The sequence below is a fragment of the Podarcis vaucheri genome, assembly GCF_965113315.1.
Source record: "Podarcis vaucheri genome assembly, chromosome: 2".
NCBI lineage: Eukaryota > Metazoa > Chordata > Lepidosauria > Squamata > Lacertidae > Podarcis > Podarcis vaucheri.
The window spans coordinates 56,593,405-56,612,771 of NC_138760.1; the positions used below are offsets into that span (position 1 = coordinate 56,593,405).

At 44.7% G+C, this 19,367-nt stretch overlaps 1 long non-coding RNA gene across 1 annotated transcript in view; it reads left to right on the top strand.

The window, feature by feature from the left end:
• Positions 1 to 392: 392 nt before the first annotated feature.
• LOC309527054 overlaps positions 393 to 19,367 on the top strand; it is a 60,045-nt gene continuing 41,070 nt past the window's right edge. The window contains exons 1-2 of the long non-coding RNA XR_014217084.1: positions 393 to 670; positions 6,028 to 6,088. This is a non-coding gene — a long non-coding RNA (uncharacterized lncRNA). The remainder of the gene's footprint in view (positions 671 to 6,027; positions 6,089 to 19,367) is intronic.

Below are 19,367 nucleotides of genomic sequence, written 5' to 3' on the forward strand. Positions count from 1 at the left end.
GAGAACAAACCTACCAATGGTTTGCAGTCATGATGGCTGCGTACTACTAGGGACTCAGCTATACAGCCGCAAATAAAACGTTTTAAGTGTGTTGTAAAGTGCATTTTACAAATGTGACACTAGATGGCAATAGTGAGCTATGGCAAATGCAATATCTTTTTCAAAACTTTTTTAAAAAATCATTTTCGCAGCATTTTCTATATGTGTCTAGATTTCACCTAGGATCACAGGTACGATGTTTCTGAATACCAGTCACTGGGGAGCAACGGCAGGCAAGGCCTACTGCTCCTATGATCTGCCTCTGAGTTTCCTGGAGGTATCTGATTGGCCACTGTGGGATGCTGGATCCAGTGTAGCATATTGGTTAGAGTGTTGGACTAGGATCTAAAATTTACCAGGCAAACTTAGGCCTGTCACAGTCTCTCAGCCTAACCTACCTCATAGGGTTCTTGTATGTCACCTTGAGCTCCTTGGAGGAAAGGAGGCCTATAATTATATTAAGGGCATAAATAAGCCTTTGGTCTGATCTAGCAGGGCTCTTCTTATGTGAAATTGGTCTCCTACAGAATTTCAGCTCCTTATAGTTTAAATCTGGGTCATTTTTGGCAGATCTTCAGGAATATGCATATAGAACTGTGAACATTTTGACACTACTTGGAAAAGAAGGACAGTAAGTACCTGTGAGGCATAGCAGAGTTCCAAAACTCCCCTTTGAAGCTCTGTAGAATAAATGGCTCCCTGGGGATGATACAAGCAGTGGTGCTCTCAGTTAATTTTAGACCATTAAAATGGGAGGAGGGTGCTTGTCTTTAGGTGGTAATGTGTGTTACTTCAACAAACTGAATCAGGTGGACAAGAAACTGAATCAGCAACCCTCTTTGACCTAATTTTTTTTTAAAAAAGTATTTGAAATTCAAAACCATTACAATAAATGGGAGGAAAACTTTATTTTTAGGTGACTATAAAATGAAGAAAATAAAACTAATGCTATGGAAGAAATAGCAGTAGGAATGATATTTTAAATGGCTCAAACACCTTTTTTCCCCTCTGGTTGTTTTATGAAAAGGTCAAGTATTTGAAAAATCGTCTTGGTGAGGAGTTATTTTCTGATTTTATAAGAAAGGCCTATTTGGTTGATAAAATATGAACTGTTTGAAAGATTTATAGGTGTCAGAAATCCTGCCTAACTTTTTATATTTAGAACAGTCGCACTGTGATATTTTAAAAACTGGTATTTACTCATGTAATCATTTGCTTTTTATGTGGGACATGAACTGGGCATGTGACTACTGCGCTTGATACAAAGAGAGGTATGGGCAGAACAAAATGCTAAAATTGCACCATTTTGAAAACGGCAGTCCTGTAGGACAACAGCAAAGCAACCATCACCTGTGTTTACAGGCTACCCCCTTTATACCTTAGACAATAGCCTGCGTAATAGTTTTGAGTTAGCCCATTTTCTGCTTAGGTTGCTGAAGTTGCAAACTCTTTGCCATTAAAGGCAGAAAACAGATAAAGGTTCAAAACATTTGCTAGTTGCCCTAGTGCAAGACATCTACTTTTTTTTTAATAGACTTTTCACAGTTTGGAAGGTGATGGAGACACGTGTTGAAAAGTGTGATTATCAGGAAGACATGTAAGCACCCAGAAAGAAACATAAGAATGAATGCTCCTTGTCATATAACCGCCCCACAAACAAATGAGAACAAATACTCATTAAAGACCACACATAGTCTTGCCACCACATTAGCTTTGCGCAAATAAATCAGGAGAAATGCTCAATAAATAGATCATCTAGAGACGCCCCTAGTGTGTTATGCAGATGAATCATATCCTGGATTTGAAGATTATGATGGGCTGCTGATCTAAGCAATGAAAACACAGAATATTGGTCCTAAACTCTCATTGGTCACTTTGACAGGATGAGATCTCGTTATGGCTTTACCTTGTGGAAGTACTGATTCTGCGGCAGATGACTAATTTTCTCCTCCTGTGGCTCCACTAAGATGTCAACTCAACGGAGAGTTTGCTTTTTGCATCTAGCAATGGAGCATATCTCGTGTCCATCAATTCCACACAGGTACCATCACTCTGTGACCGCAAAAAGTGCAAGTCAAAAAGAAGTAGCCCCTGTGCAAAGACCTGAATATCCATGTATCTAATTTAAATATATTTACCTCCAGCTTTGTCGTCTCTGCTCCAATGGAATTGGGCTGCTGCTGCTGCTTCTTTTACCGAACACACACACACAACTATCCCCAGCTGTTTCCTGCTATGACTTGTGCCAACTGCTCAGCTGCTCTTGGAAAAGGAAGGAGATATAGGCTATTGCCAGGCTGGTCAACTGGGAACTTGTGAGGGAAACTTTAGATCTTACCCAGAAAGCAGATGGGAGGAAGCACTTCCTCTTCGTACACTTCCTGTGTATTGTCTAAAGTGGGAACTTGCGCATCTACCCTGTGATGATGCATGATTTCTGTATGCAGGTATATTGCATATTGCTGGGGCATCACATGATCTGTGAGTTTTGGCTTTGCCTAGAAACCATTAGGAGTTACCTTTCCCCCCACCCCCATCTCTGTAATATTTTGAAGCCATTCTAGCTGTGCCAGAGCTTTCTCCTTTGGCAAGAGTTGGCTTTTCTTTTTTGGGACTACTTTTCCTACTTCTCCGGTCAAACTGACTAGTTATAATGCTAGGGATTTTTCTGCCTCTTTCCATAGCACATTTCTTGCCTTGCCTTGAGTTTGTTCACATACTTGAACTTTCTGCAGTTATTTATACCTTTTTGCTGAGATGGGCATAGGGAGCCCTCCTGGTAGTTCCTCTGCACTCAGAGGCTTGATGTGTAGCGGCACAGGAGAGGGCATTCTCCATGGTGGCTCCTAAGCTATGGAACTCCATCCCTACAGCGGTGTGCCTCTCACCTTCATTATACAGCTTTTGGAAGATGCATCTTCTTGTTCTTGCTTTTGACACTTGAGGTGTATGTTTTTAGGAGCCACCTTATTTTTTACAGTTGTAAGCTGTATTAAATTGTTTTTAATATATTGTTTTAATGCTATAACCTGCCCTGGAATGCAGGGTGGGTTATAGCAGGCATGCCAACTCTATGGGACCAAGGTGTTTTTGGCCCCCTCAGTATCTGTTGGGAGGGGACTGAGCCCCTCAATGTTGAGGGGGCAGGGGAGGCTGAGCGTGGAGCTGAGCATGACACAGCTTCAGTGGCTGGCTCCTCCTGAGTGCAAGGAAGGAGGATCCGTTGGCCCTTTGAGCTGCACTGCTTTGGTCTCTGCCCTCAGCCTCCTCCCAATGATGTAATGACACATGCACATCATGTGTTGTGGACGTGACATCATACATGTGCACCACATACCAGGACCCCTCAATCTGAGGTGGAAGTTGGCACCTCTGGTGGGTATTCAATGAATAAATAATACTTGACCTCTGATTTTGGCACACTTGCAGGGAAGGGCCACAGCTCAGTGGCAAAACATCTATTTTGAATGCAGAGGCTGAATCACTGCCTTCTGCAGGCAGGGCTGGAAAAGACCCCTTTCTGAATTGCCAGAGATGTGCTACCTCTCAGTGCAGAGCTGATCTGAGCAAGGCAGGCCAGCGATCAAACTTTGTAGTTGACAGCTTCCAAAGTTGTGTAGGATGATGGGGGATAGATGCAGATGTCATTTTGTTGTCTTCCAGATGATGCCAGTTGCTGCATCATTAGCCATCTCTTGATAATCTTAGCTGTGAACACCCTAGTTTTTGTGAAGGCTTTAAAGGTGGTCCACCATAGCATCTTGATTTCACCTCCTTCTCTCAAAGGCTTGTGGGTTTTATACAACTGATTACATGGAAAATGGATGGAAGACACGTGTTTTTGGTTCAAATAAAAAGAGAGGAGGGGAAAAAGTACGGACACAGGCAGCACTGGTTCCAGCAATTTACTGCAGAATATCTGAACCAGATGCTGTTAAACCATAATTCCAAGCAATTTGCCAGAATTATGTATCTACTTTAATCTTTTGAGTCAAAGTTAGGCTATGCATGGTTTGCATTACTTGTATATATAAACAAAACTGTGATGCGATTACAGCTAATATGAGACAGATAATGATAAACAGGCATGATTTCACTAACTGCTGTCCTAGCTGGGGGGAAATTGCAGCTTTCTTTGCTAACTGGGGATAGTCTATCATAAAAGAGTCTTCAAAATGTGGCTGCCCAGATGAAGACATTTCCAGCAATTTCATTATTCATAGCTATTCAGAAGCAATGTGGAGATTCAGCAGACTTTTGTCCCAGTTTTTAGTGACAACAAAGGCTGGCCCTTTAGAGGTCAGACTATAGCAATTAGATCTGCCTTCCTCAACGTTAGTGCCCTCCAGGTTTTATTGAACTCTCAGCTCCCATCAGGCCCAACCAGCATGGCCAATGGTCCAGAATGATAGGAGTTGTGGTCTAACAATATCTGAAGGGCACCAGGTTAGAGAAGGGTGACTTAGATGTAATGACATGGGAGGAATGTATTTGCATGAATTGATCAGTGGTGTAGCACCTGTGGTCCCACAGATGTTGCTAGACTACACTTTCCGTCATCACAGGCCATTGCCCATATTGTCTGGAGCTGATGGGAGTTGGAGTCCAACAACATCTGGAAGACAACACCATAAATTGTCTCCTAATAGAGCCACAATAGACAAAAAAAGAGTTGCTCATGGGAATCCTATTATGTAAGGTACCATTTTAGCAAATTATGAGCTGTTGAGTCTGGAATATGCTGAGAAACAAAAATTCACCTTGGAACAATGGAGTAGGGAAACAGATGACTGCTAACCATATGAGATGATAGCCATGGAAACATCTGCTGCATGGCAGCCGTGCCCATCTGGAGAGGCCTATAGAATCTGTCACATGAGAAATCAAGGATGAAGACAAATGTGGCATTTTTAGAGCAGTGAAGACCCCAGTTCTTTTCAGTCCAAGCATATATTTTCTCTCCAAGGTCAAGCTCTGAAGCAGAAGCCGGCTGTGCATGAGGCTCCTGTGATGATCTCCCCCTTCCAATTCCTGGAGCAGTCTTGCACTTAAAAAAATAAAATGAATACTAGTTTATTACTTACATGAGTTTTAAATAATGAACTTGTTCATTGCTTGATTAAATCTCCATGGTTTGTATATGAGAAACAATGAATTGAAACAAATTGCTTCCTTTTATATACAGTGGTACCTCGGTTTATGAACTTCATCCGTTCCGGAAGTCTGTTCTCAAACCGAAATCGTTCTTAAACCGAGGCACGCTTTCCCTAATGAGGCCTCCTGCCGCCGGTGCCCTTCCAGCGTTCGGCTTACGGTCTTGGACCGAGGTAAAGTTCACAAACCAGGACACTACTTCCGGTTTTGTGGAGTTCGTAAACCGAGTACAGTGTTACCTCGGGTTACAGACACTCATCAGGTTACAGATGCTTCAGGTTATAGATTCCGCTAACCCAGAAATAGTACCTCGGGTTAAGAACTTTGCTTCAGGATGAGAACAGAAATTGTGCTCCAGTGGTGCGGCGGCAGTGGGAGACCCCATTAGCTAAAGTGGTGCTTCAGGTTAAGAACAGTTTCAGGTTAAGAACAGACCTCCAGAATGAATTACGTTCATTCTGTAGTTCGTAAACAGGGCTGTTCTTAAACTAAGGTACCACTGTAAATGGTGACTATATGTGTTACAGTAGGCATTGGCTTAGAAAAGACATTCCCCCTGGGATGAGAGAGTATGCTTTTTCTAACGTGACACCTGATACTCATGGTTGTTGTTTTTTTAAAAAAAAGTATCTTTTTTTAGTAGATGCAGAGGTTTTTAAATTATGACTGAACTATATGCAGCCCATTACTAAAATGCAGAATGATGAGCTTAAATGTTGGTGTAGTGTAGTGCTTAAAAAAATATCAAAGCTGGACAGAATGCTTGAAGCATGTGGGGAGGACAAGACTGATGGCTCAATGTCAAATTGCTGTTATGCATGTCTGTCATTTCAGTTGCAAAGCACAGAGGAAACTGGGAGGAAGCTGAGCTTGCACTATTGCTGAACAATTCATGGTAAGATCTGTTCTGATATTCCATTAATCTCCTCACCCATTTCCTTTTTTTAAAAAAATAATATTTATTAAGAATTTAATAATTACAAAAAGAAGAAAAAGAGTTAAACAAAGCAAAACAATACAATACATAAAAAGAAAGAAAGAAAAACACTGCTTATCTTAACAAAACAAAAACAAAAAGACAGAAACAATTAAAACCACATCCAATATTTTCATATCTTGTCTTTCATTTACTTGTTTCGACGACCTCCTCACACCTCCCTTTTTTGTATTCTAGTTCAATTAGCTATTTCAGCAAATCCTTTCCATCTTTCCCAGTTTTTGTCCTATAGTTTATCTTAACACAATCTAACCTTTTTTTTTTTTTCCTTTGGCCCATTAACAGTCTATTTTTACTTAATTCTTTATAACATTTCTGCTAAAGCCATATAACTTCTCTCCTCACCCATTTCCATGGCTGTCTGGGTTTCCAAGTAGTTGCAGAGGTGTGGCACTGCTTAGTTTATTGTATAGCAGGAAGCTACAGCTAATTGCCTCTCCATCCAGTTCTATCCACAATACAGTATGTATTTAAGCAGATGCCATGTTGTTAGTGGTTATCTATTTCCACTCGCTAATACAATAGAGTCTTACTGTCTGACTGTTTTAAAATAGAAATTCTGGCTATCTACCTGTACGTGCAACTGCTTGCATGCAAATAGCATCACAGCTAATTCAAATGTATGATTATCTAGATATTTTCCAGGTTGTTTGAACCAGAATGATGCTGTTTCTGCTTATCTAGTGTGGAGAGCCAGTGTGGTGTAGTGGTTAAGAGTGGTAGACTCGTAACCTGGGGAACCGGGTTCGCTTCTCCGCTCCTCCACATGCAGCTGCTGGGTGACCTTGGGCCAGTCACACTTCTCTGAAGTCTCTCAGCCCACTCACCTCACAGAGTGTTAGTTGTGGGGGAGGAAGGGAAAGGAGAATGTTAGCCGCTTTGAGACTCCTTTGGGTAGTGATAAAGTGGGATATCAAATCCAAACTCCTCCTCTTCTTCTTCTTCTTCTTCTTCTTCTTCTTCTTCTTCTTCTTCTTATCTAAGGCCATTCATCTAAATTGAATTGTACTGTAGCTCTGGCTGCTATTCTATGTATATTCCTTACCACCTGCCCACAAAGCCTCCCACAAAATATAATTGTAACTTTGCTCACGGAAATGGGATCTCGGTTTAGCAAATAGCATATGCCACTGCATCAATATTCTTTCACACCTCTCCAATCTCTAAGCAGTGCGAGATTCCAGGGGTTCCAGATGCTTACCCAAAGTTTGGTTTCCTCAGAATGAAGAACAGCAGAGACTGTGGTGTCTTTAGGATATATGGCTTATTTAAACATACCGTATATACAACCTGACCCTTTAGTGGAGGGGCTCACAGCATTAACACCCCAAGAGGGTCTTGCTTCTCCCACAGCCACAGCCTTGGATTCCAACAGAAATCAGGCACAGCTCTGTCTCCCAGCTGCCCAGCCTGCTTCCAGCTTCCAGCTCACATCCCTCGACTCTGGCCTTTTGTCTTTGTAACTACCAGCCAGTTGATGGAAGGGGGCCCGCCCATTTGTGCTCTGGCACAGAGCCACTTCCTTTGTTACCTTAACGATCCACACTAAAGCCGTTATCAAGAAACTTGTCTGGCTGTTCCAGCAACTGGATACTTGTTGGATCCAGGAATTAGAAGGGGCTCAGACATACAGCCTAACCCCACTCCCAAACTCACAACAATATATTTGAATAGATGTTTCCATCAGTGGCGAAGCTGCATGCTCCGCTACGGAAGGCAGAGCAGGCGGGGGCATGGCTGGTGCCCCCAGGGGGGTGATGCATGCCTGGGGGGCGTGGCACGCCACCCACGAGGACGTGGTGTGCTGCCCGCAGGGGCGTAGTGCGTGTTCTGGGGGTGTGATGTGCTGCCTGTGGGGCATGGCTCCCGGCGTGTGTCGGGGGTGTATGCTGCAATGACACCCTACCGGAATTGTGGTGCCAGGGGCAATCCGCTCCCTCTGCACCCCCGTTCCTCTGCCAGTGGTTTCCATACATTTTATAAAACCTTTTTCTTTTGTGTGGTTAGAGATTAAAGCATAGTTTCCACAAATAAGCTGACACTATTGACACGAAGTACTGTAGTAGTTTCTGCTTCTGTCCAAAGACTTGTTCCAGTGTTAATATGGGAACGGATCATACTGTGTGTCAGTGGCTCATAGGATCGGCCTGTAAGATATGCAATTTGCTCAGTGCACTGCGCTGCTAACAATGTAAACCATTATACTGCTGACATCAGGCACAAACTATTTTATTTTAATGCGGCCTTCTTTATTTTGGTGAGACTTAGGCAGGAGCCATGCTGGTTGTTGGAACCGATCCTTAGCAAACAGCCAGTTAAAACATTATTGAGGTCATAGATGGTAAAGAACTCCTAAGCCCCATCTGGTCCTTCTCTTTACTAGTTGCATAATGCTCCCTGTACAACATTCCCATGGGCTTTTCCCAGTCTAGCCAGAAATCACTTCATTCCCTTTGTTAGGCTGTTTTCCCGTCATCATTCTCTCTATTTCCAATCTCTGTTCAGGCTATGACTACTAAGGCTTATTTATGCAGCCCAAAAGGTATTACCCACACATAGGAGGGAGATATCAGCAGGCTTGGGGGAGGGGGGAGAACCTGAAGATTTGTACAGGATTACAAATAAAAATCTTCAGGAAAACCCCTTCTAAGTTCCCACCCCTAACTTTGTAACCAGTTCAATGAGAATAGAGTATGCTTGTTGCCTGTTGGAAGGGGGAGAGAGAAATGGAAAGCTTGTGGAAGGAATGGAACAGAATGGAATATCCCTGAAAAGTGCATGGATGGAAGGAACAGTGAACAGGAGCACTCTAGACCGTGACATTTTAATGGTTGGCTTATTTTAATTGGAACTTTTTTGTTGTTGTTGGTTTTTTTGCTGTTGGTTTGTTCTACTTGTGCTGGAAGATCCCCAAGACCTAAGTGAGTCTGGGGAATCAGAGAAAAATAATTATATGCACAAAAACAGGGAACCTGCAAAATTATATCCCTTCATCAAAGTTTCCCTTTGAAACCTAATTGCAGTCTGCTGCTATTGAGCCCATTCTCCAGTAATTCTACTGGGTTTTCTTACCAACCCAGATAAGCACCCAAGCCCAAGCCCAAAGCAGATAAATTAGTCATCAATGATTATCATGGGGGACAGGGAATACTTATATGTCAACCAAAATAACTTTGTTGCCTTGTAAACAGCATACAAAGATGTAACTCTGGGTCCGAACACTTCCTCCCCAGAGCCCTCTAGAATTTCAGGTGTGAAATTCTGCAATGGAAAGCCTTTTTTACTTGCTTTGGGTCTCTAACTGCTGTGGTGTAGTGGTTAAGAGCAGTAGACTCGTAATCTGGTGAACTGGGTTCAATTCCCCACTCCTCCACATGCAGCTGCTGGGTGACCTTGGGCTAGTCCCACTTCTCTGAAGTCTCTTAGCCTCACTCACCTCACAGAGTGATTGTTAGCCGCTTTGAGACTCCTTCGGGTAGTGATAAAGTGGGATATCAAATCCAAACTCCTCCTCTATGTGTTTTTAGAATCCTTCTATTAAAATATCTTGTTCTTTTAATGCCACTATCATCACAGAGGTGACTGTGTATATTGATTGAAAATATATTGTATTGTAACTTTTAAATAAATGTTTTTTGGGGGTGCGGGGGAAGAATCCTTCTAGGGTTCTAATTGCACGGGGAGCCTAAATGAGTAGAACCAACTCCCTACTTATTCTTCCAAGTCATGGCAGGTGATAGGGAGGGGCGGAGGCAGGAAAGTCAGCAGAAAAAGAAAGTGGAGTGGGAGTTTTCCTCCTCTCATAATAACAGAATGTGGGGTCATCCACCGATGCTGCATGTTGGAAGAAAACAAAAGAAAATCCTCCTTCACACTGTACATAGTTGAACTATAGGATTTGCTCCCACTTGTATGGCTATAAAAGATGAGGCGAATCTATGGGGGATAAAGCTATTAATGGCTACTTGCAACAATGGCTATGCGCTACCTCCACTTTTTGGGTCCACTTTGCCTCCAAATGCCAGTTGCTGGGAATCACAAGTGGGTAGGGCGCTGTTGCCCTCACAACTTGCTTGCCGACTTTCCACAGGCATCTAGCTAGAGAACAGGATGCTGGACTTGACAAGTATTTGGCCTGATTAAGCAGAGCTCATCTTGTGTTCATCCTCATGCTCACTCTCTCTCAACAGGCAAGGGAATTAGACGTTCATATCAAAACGTGGGTCTCCCTTGCTGCACAGTTCTGTTTATTTATTTTCTGCAATTTCTTCCTGTTGAGTGTTTCTGAAAAGGTGTGCTGGGTTACGGCTAACATCCTGGTATGACAAGAGCACTATGAGGGAAGAAATTTGCCTGCTAGCTTTTTGGAAGGATTTAATGTCAATGAAAACACATTCTGCATACAGATAGGTAATCCTTGGACAGTGTGTGGAATGTTGTGGCAGAACCAAAGGACCATTTGAACTGGTTTGGCGTTGAATATCATACATGCTTCAGGGCTGACAAATAAGCTATAATTCTGTTGAGGGTACCACTGAAACAACAAACCCCAAGAGTTCAGTTGGTCGGTGACAACTGAAACCAGAGACTTGAATTACAGTGGGCCTTGACAACAACTAAGAGCAGTTATGGCATTCTTTATTTTCCTGCAAAAATATGTTTTATGCCTTTGCTGTCAATGAGAAAATAACTTTAATTGGCCTTGTGCATTTAAAATAGAGTCACATACAGTGGTACCTTGGGTTAAGTACTTAATTCGTTCCGGAGGTCCATTCTTAACCTGAAACTGTTCTTAACCTGAAGCACCACTTTAGCTAATGGGGCCTCCCACTGCCGCCGCGCCGTCGGAGCATGATTTCTGTTCTCATCCTGAAGCAAAGTTCTTAACCTGAAGCACTATTTCTGGGTTAGCGGAGTCTGTAACCTGAAGCGTATGTAACCTGAAGCGTATGTAACCCGGGGTACCACTGCACTTGTATAAGTGTGTGTGTGTGTGTTTGCGCGTACACGCACATACATACATACACTCACTCACTCACACATACACACTATATCCATTTGTGTGTATGTTTAAATACACTTTTCAGTGATACAAGGAGAAAAAGGGAACAAAGAAAGCTGCATTATTGTCTGCAAGCAGACACAGTTCAGCCACATTGTATAACCTAAGACTTTAAAAAGTTTTGAAGTGAAGATCCAGAAAGTCTCATGAAGTTTACACTTCCCTTTGTCCCACAATTTATTTATTACATTTACATACAAGGAGCTCAGGGTGGTGTAGATGGTTCTCCTTCTTCCCATTTCGTTCTCACAACACCCCTGTGAGGAAGGTCAGGCTAAGAGATGGTGACTGGCCCAGGGTCACCCAGGGAGCTTCGTGGCTGAGTGGGGATTCGAACCCTGGTCCCCCAGATTTCTATTTCCATTTCCATGATTTCTAGGCACGGGTCTGAGACATTTTTCTTTTGTTCCACAGCTTTCTCCAGGAAAACCCACCATTTACTGCTGAATTGGAACAAACATCACTCTTCAGAAAACCCAACTGACATTTGTTCCAATTCAGCAGTAAATAGCAGGTTTTCCTGGGGAAAGTGGTGGGACAAAAAATAAACCTCTGGGATCTGTGCCTAGAAATCATGGTACAAATGGGAATGTGGATGAGCCCAAAGATAGAAAGTGAAAAGAGGGTGGCAGCGAGAGAGAGAAAAGCTCATGCCCCGTTAACATACTTTTGGTTTTTCCAGAATGCCCGCTTTTGACTCGGACCCAATCATTTTTGATCACCAGAATGCAGCACCCATTACACGCAGGGAAAAAGCCCCAGGAGAAAGGATGGGTGACCTTCATGCAGAATTTTATTTCCCTACTTGGATCTCTCCTACTATATACCGAAAGGATGGCTGCAAAGGGGAATATTTCTCAAGCATCTAGCCAGCAGCCTGGTTTGCAGATCAGTGTAGCTTATCCACATTCCCCTTTCCTCCGCTGTTACCAGACACAGTCCATGCATTAAAGCTCTGTCTCTCAGCACCTTTTCTTTTTTTGCTCCACGGAATCCCTCTGTTTAAAGCTCAGTCTGAGCAAACAGCTATCTGTGGAAACCCTGAACTGACCTTTGCTCTGACTGAGTGCTAAAGAGTGGGTTTTCACAGGGTAAGCTCAGGGCAATGCTCAGACATGGAGCTTTAAATTATGGACCTGTGCCTGGAAAGAGTGGGGCAGAAGGTAAGAGTGGATAAGCTCAGCATTTCCATTGCTTTGCCTACCAAAGTTCCCATTTGACCATGGGCATAGCCAAAGGGGGCGGCGGCAGGGGGCAGCTTCCCCCCTAGGTCAAGTAAAACAATAGAAATGTATAACTTAACTGACCAATCATGCTGGTTCTGCCCCCCCCAAACAAAAGTCTTGCCCCCCCCCCTAACAAAAATCCTGGCTACGCCCATGCATTTGACCCTATTCACAGTGAGTAGAATTTTGGCAACCCAGAGAATGGAACTCTCAGCCCCTCCATTTGAGCCAAAGATCTCTTGAGGGAGGGAGGGAGGGAGGGAGTCTAACTTCCACAGCTGTCATGGATTCCTGCAGTGGGCTACAGGAATATTATTATATTATTATCTGATCCAATAGTAGCTGAAAGAGCACAATTTGATTCTCTGGGAGAAAATGCTAGCTCACTAGGAGAGAGATTAAATCTTGGAACACCTCTGGAAAATTGTATTGATTTACAGGGTATTTTAAAATGATTTAAGACAGAGCAATAGTTTTAAAAGATTTGGTATGTGGCATCTGTTTTACAGATGAAATGTAGCACAATGAACATGTAAGGATCATTTATTTACTCCAGACGTCGTTCCTGAAGGTAGTACATCTGTGGTAGGGACACAACATTTTCTCAGCATACAGACTCAGCATCTTGACATTGGGAAAACGTGGAACTCCTGTTAAGAGCAAAGGAAGCTGCCATATACTTCTGAGTCACACCATTTGGTCCATCCAGTTCAGTACTGTCTACAATGAAGAGCAGTAGCTTTTCAGGGTTTTAGACAGCAGTCTTTCGATACCTTCCCTGAAGATGCCAGGATTGAACCTGGAAACCTGCAAAGCATGGGCTGTACCCCTAAGCTGTGGTCCTCTAGAGCAGGGGTAGTCAACCTTTTTATACCTACCACCCACTAATGCATTTTTCTTGATGTAATTTTTTTCCTTACTGCCCACCAGTGCTCAATGGAAGGAGTATTCAGCTTGTGCCATAGAACCCCCTACCGCCCACCTAGAACCCTGAAACGCCCACTAGTGTGTGGTAGGGACCAGGTTGACAACCCCTGCTCTAGAGAGTGCTGTGTAGATGGTTATGTGTCATGGCGGCACCGGCTGGAAATTCCTTGTGATGCACACACAGCGAGGAACCACACAAGTGCACCATACCAGACTCATTCTATAAACTACCTTTCCTCCTTCCTATTTTCAGACCGTGCTTTCTCACCCATTTCCTTCCCTGGAGTGTACATCCATCCATGTTTGATAAAAGGAGGAGAAAAAAGTAAGGATCACCTTTTGCAGGTGCACATAAATCACGGAGGATAAGCAGGGGGTGGGGAATATGCTAATTAATAAATATTGAGCATCTGTCACACGCCCACCCACTTTGACCAGTGCAGCCAGTACCGCAGTTCTCAGTCTGCAATCACCAGTGTTTCAGTGTGTGGCTGGCTGCAAAGATTTCCTAACCATCTCCAGGTTCTCTTTCTGGCTTTTGTAGGCAGGTACAATTCGAAGAGTCGGACACGACTAAACGACTAAACAACAACAACAACAATTCAAACATAGGACGCGGGTGGTGCTGTGGGTTAAACCACAGAGCCTAGGACTTGCCAATCAGAAGGTCGGCGGTTCGAATTCCCACGACGGGGTGAGCTCCCGTTGCTCGGTCCCTGCTCCTGCCAACCTAGCAGTTCGAAAGCACATCAAAGTGAAAGTAGATAAATAGGTGGGAAGGTAAACGGTGTTTCCGTGCGCTGCTCTGGTTCACCAGAAGTGGCTCAGTCATGCTGGCTCCCTCAGCCAATAAAGCAAGATGAGCACCGCAACCACAGAGTTGTCCGCGACTAGACCTAATGGTCAGGGGTCCCTTTACCTTTATGTATGGGAGGGTACATGTCTTCACCCCAAAGGAAAGCAATGCCCAACCTGATGATAACAGAATAAATGATGTAAGGAGGGAGCTGCAGCCCAATATAAGAAAGGAGGTGATAAGGGAACACCTAACTACTTTAAATGAATTCAGATCTCCAGGGCCTGATGAGGTGCACCCAAGGGTAAGGGTACCAAAGGAACTTACAGATGTGATCTCAGAGCCTCTGTTCTTTGAGAATTCTTGGAGAACAAGTGAGGTCCCTAGAGCCTGCAGGTGTGCAAATGTTGTCCCCATCTTCCAAAAGGGGGAAAAAGAAGAACCAGGTAACGACTGGCCAATACCAGGAAAGGTCCTAGAACAGGTAATTCAATAGTGGGTCTGTGAGCATTTAGAAAAGGACGCTGTCCTGCTGGATGACCTTGGGCCAGTTGCCATCTCTCAGCCTAACTCACCTCACAAGGTTGTGGTGAGGTTAAAGGGGGGCGGGGAGTGTGTCTTGCCACCTAGAGCTCCTTGGAGAAAAGGTGGGGCAGCCTAAGTCCTGACAAATAAAGAAAGATCCACATTTGGAGAATTCGTTCGCCAAAAGGTTCTTAATACATTCCCTACACCTCCTTCGTGAGTATCCCTGGATTTTCCCTTACCCTTCTAATTTCTCCACCACAGTTTAGCCTCCAGAAACCTTAACGCTCCGGCGGGAAGGTAAACGGTGTTTCCGTGTGCTGCTCTGGTTCGCCAGAAGCGGCTTAGTCATCCTGGCCACATGACCCGTAAGCTGTATGCCGGCTCCCTCGGCCAATAAAGCGAGATGAGCGCCACAACCCCAGAGTTGGCTACGACTGGACCTAATGGTCCAACAACTTTGAAACTGGCATGATGTATGCATCTGTGTTAGCAGTGAATATGCTAAAGAGTAACAATCTCTTGAAATTGTTATTATTCTTGGAAGGAGGGTCTCAAAAAGTTATTGACTGTATCCAGCACCTGGACCAGGGTACTTTTAACCAGCAGGGAAGCACCTGGAATGAAAAGCAATAAGGTTTTGCAATGCTGCTAGTTTGCATTTGCTGATTTCTTGCATGCAGTGTTTGTATTAGTATACTTTTCGATTTTTGCCAACCAGTTTTCAGTAGAGTTTATTATTTATAGCTGTGGGAACATAAGCCCCTCTCAATTGAGATGCTTCTGCCTCATTTGATTAGCCATCTAATCTTTCTACCCTGCAGATTAAAAGCACCTCCCAAACGATGTCCAAATAGGGACTCTTTCCCCTTTATAATGAACAATTGTAAAAGACAGATGCGGAGGCAGGGAGGAAGCAGCATAGCATCTTAACAGACAGTGACACTGACACAGACATAACTTGCTTACTTCCGGGATCAATTCATTCTTATTAACGTTTTCACCACACCTTTGTACTCGCATCAGAAAGGTGGATAACGATCCCTCTCTGGCTAAATGATATACATTGTGGGGTAGGGGATGAGGAATCATGTTGTGCATTGGAGGGCAGATGCTCACGCTCCCTTCACGCAGTACAGATTTTAACACATTTACTGCCTCTTTGAAGGTTGCAGAGGGCGCCTTTCCACGTTTTCAGTGCATACTTATTGGTGGACTGCGAATCAGTGCTAATAGTGATTTTCAGTGCCGAATCTGGAGGTTGGTAGTCTTGACTTTTAATGTGCAGAAAAAGCCGTTCCTGGAGGAGAAAAACCGCCCCTTAAATGCCGCAATCTTTGCCGTTGAGGCTTCAGCAGTTGCACACCCAGCGGCGTCTGTTGCTCCCAACCCCCACCCCTTCCATCGTAAGACCCTTCATCACAGACACACACTGCAGCCCCGCCCCTCTTTTAAGGAGGCCATTCGTTCACCCAAGAGAGCGACGTACGTGTGTGTGTGTAGTGTAGAGGGGGGGGGGCAGCAGCTCCTCCCCTGTAAAAGGAGACTGTCTGCAACCCAGCCATCCCTTCCCCCCTACCAGGCGCAAATGAGAGCCGACCGGCTTGGCAGAGCACGTACCGCACGTGCGCCTGCCAAGGCGGAAGGGGGCCAGGAACCGGCGGGGTCTCTCTCCCTCTCCCTCTCTTGCCTGTCAAAGGCACCTCGTACAATGGCGCAAGCACGTGCGCGCCCCGCTCTGGGGCTTCCCTCCCTCCCCTCTTCCCCTTTCTCTTTGCCGGCCCCGCCCCCTGTGCCGACACACCCCTCGCTTCTAGCCAATCGCGAGGCGGAGACGTGCCGCTGCCCGGCCGCACGATGCCTCTTCTCCGCCTCCCCCGCCTCCCCCCCCCCGCGCTTTAGTGCCGCAACGCCGCTTCGGGCAGCATCCGAGGCTGAGCTGGGGAACGGGCGAGTCCTGCGCCGGACCGGACCGGCCACGTGCGCTGCGGAGGAGGAGCGGGCCAGCCGGAGGAGGCTTTGCCTGCGCGCTTCTCCGCGAGCGGCCGAGAGACTTTTCTTGGGGGAAGTCGAACTCCCTTCGCCACCATCAGATTCTTTTAAGACCATGCGCACAGCTCGCCGCTGTGTCCGTAGCCGTTCGCTTATTAAGGTTGCAGGGAGGGACTCTATCGCAGTCAAAGGCAGGCGACGCTAGCCAAATGCCAGACAATAATAGGTCATCGGCCGCGCAAGGAGTATTCCCCTCCCCACCCCAAACTCCGCGATAAATAAGGCGGTCAGATTTAACCTACTTGCAGAGCCTACGACGATGTGCACCGGGGTGCGGGGAGGACGCCTGCCTCCCCATTGCGTTTTATTTTAGACGATACGTGATGATTAGCCCCCCAGGAACGCGGATCAGGAATTCTCCCGGCAACAAATGCTTTCATGCTTTCCATTGTTGTCCTTGCAAGTCTTTGAAATGAACCTTGAGGGCCGCCCTTTAGTCAGGACGGCTGCCTTTCCAAAGACCCTCTCTGGCCACCATATCTGGAAAGTCCACTTAGGAAACAACCCAACTGCAGGCAGGCAGAGATGTGGTATGAACCCAGACTAATATGCTAGTGCTTCTGTGGTGTTGTGGTTAGAGCATAAGACAAGGACCTGGGAGACCACAGTTGAAATCCCCACTCTTGTCATGAAGTGCACTGAGTGACCTTAGGCCACGCGCTGTCTTTCAGCTTCATGTAGCTCACAGAGCTCTTGTCAGGATAATAATCATGTATACCACCTTGAGCTCCTTGAAGCAAATGTGGTATATAATTATTATTATTATTATTATTATTATTATTAACAACAACAACAACAACAACAATAATGTGAACTGATTGACTGATTGTTGTGAGCTACTATCAGTGGAGTTACAGTAGTTAATTTCCAGTTTTGATGTGGTTTAAGAATTTGCAATGATGATAATAGTGACGAACGCACCTCAAAGGCTAGGCACTGTACATTATCTATGTTAAGAAGGAGAAACTCTTTCTAAAAAGGACTTGACCACAAGGAAAGGAAGGAGATGGAGAGGCCAGGAGAAGATGCATGTTTTCAAACGCTGCAAGAAGGAAGAAATGTGAGTTTTCAGAGATGGTGAGCGCCACAAAAATGGGCAGGGGCTGCTAAAAAGAGAAAAGATCTGAAATAGGAGGAGTAATCCAAAGGGCAAGCTAAGACAAGAACATTGCCAGAGTGAAGATGATGAGAGGTCAAATAAAGAAAAAAGGAAGACTTAGATAAGAGGATGCCCAAAAGTGGAGCAGCGACTTTATTATTCAATTCAGTAAAGAAATGGAAGCTAACAAAGGGAGTAGTAGAAAGCAATGTGGGTAGAATGAGAAAAAAGTGAAATGAGCCACAGAATTGAGACTGGAGGGGAGAGAGAGAATGAAAAATATGCACATAAGAAAGAAGAGAATTATAATAGTCCAGCCTGAAGTAACAGTCCAGTGCCTTTACAGCAGGAGGCAAATGAACAAATTTTAGCAAGGGAGGCTTGTTCTCTAGTAGCTTGAAAGTTAAGTGAACTGGATTTTTTGTTTCTTTACAGATAACAGACAATGCAGCAAATGTTGAAAATCACATTTTTATAAAGCAAGGAGGGGGAACCTAAGACTTGTTGGCATCCACCTGCCATCAGCCCCAGCCAGCATAGCCAACGGTCAGGGGTGATGGAAGTTGTGGTCAAACAACACCTTTAGGCAGAGGCGGAACTAGCTGCTCCAGCACCCAGAGCGGAGCACATACTGCGCACCCAGGGGGGGGGTGAGCGTCCCAGGGGGGTGCTGCGGCAAGCGTCCCAGGGGGACGCTGCTTGTGGCAAGCGCCCTAGGGGGGCAGTGTGGTGGTGTCACCCCTCCCTTGGGGATGACACCCGGGACGGATCGCATCCCCCTTCCTCCGCCAGTGCCTTTAGGGACATGTTCCCAGTCCGTGTTACAAAAGCATCAGTTTTGCAACCGTTGGAGAAAAAATGATTTCATTGCCAAAATATCTGAGCCATCACTGGAAGAATAAATCAGGTGAACTGTGGATTCTTAGAAAGCATTTTTCAGGGAGAAAATGGAGAGTATCTGTGTACCTTGGAGTACTGCCAAATCCTCGAGTAGACAGAAGCACGAATTTCGCAAGGAAGAACAATGCACTGATTGGCTTAAATATATTTTACGGACCTATTCACATGCTCATTCTTGAGGTGGAAAAGTCCACACTCAAATAGACTGAGATTTTCACCTATGTTAGGTTCCAAGTGTATATCTTCAAAGTTATAACAAAAGAAAATAGCAGCAGTTTTTATTTTAATTTTATGAGAACATTTTCAAGAAGGGAGTGTTTCAGATTCACATTGTCCCATATGAAAATGAGGTGGTGTAGTCACAGACTGTTCACTTTACCACACCCAAAATAAATATTTGAGTCACCTGAGAGTGCCCCTAGCAAAACTCCAAGTATACCTCTCAGCAGAAATCAATAGTTAACTCTTTATGTTAGCTTTGGTAGTTGTTCATGTCAATTAAAACACACCCAAGGCATATGCCTATGGTTAGTCACTCTTGACTATACTATAACGGAAAGCTAGTTCCCTCATTAATCATCCATGTATTC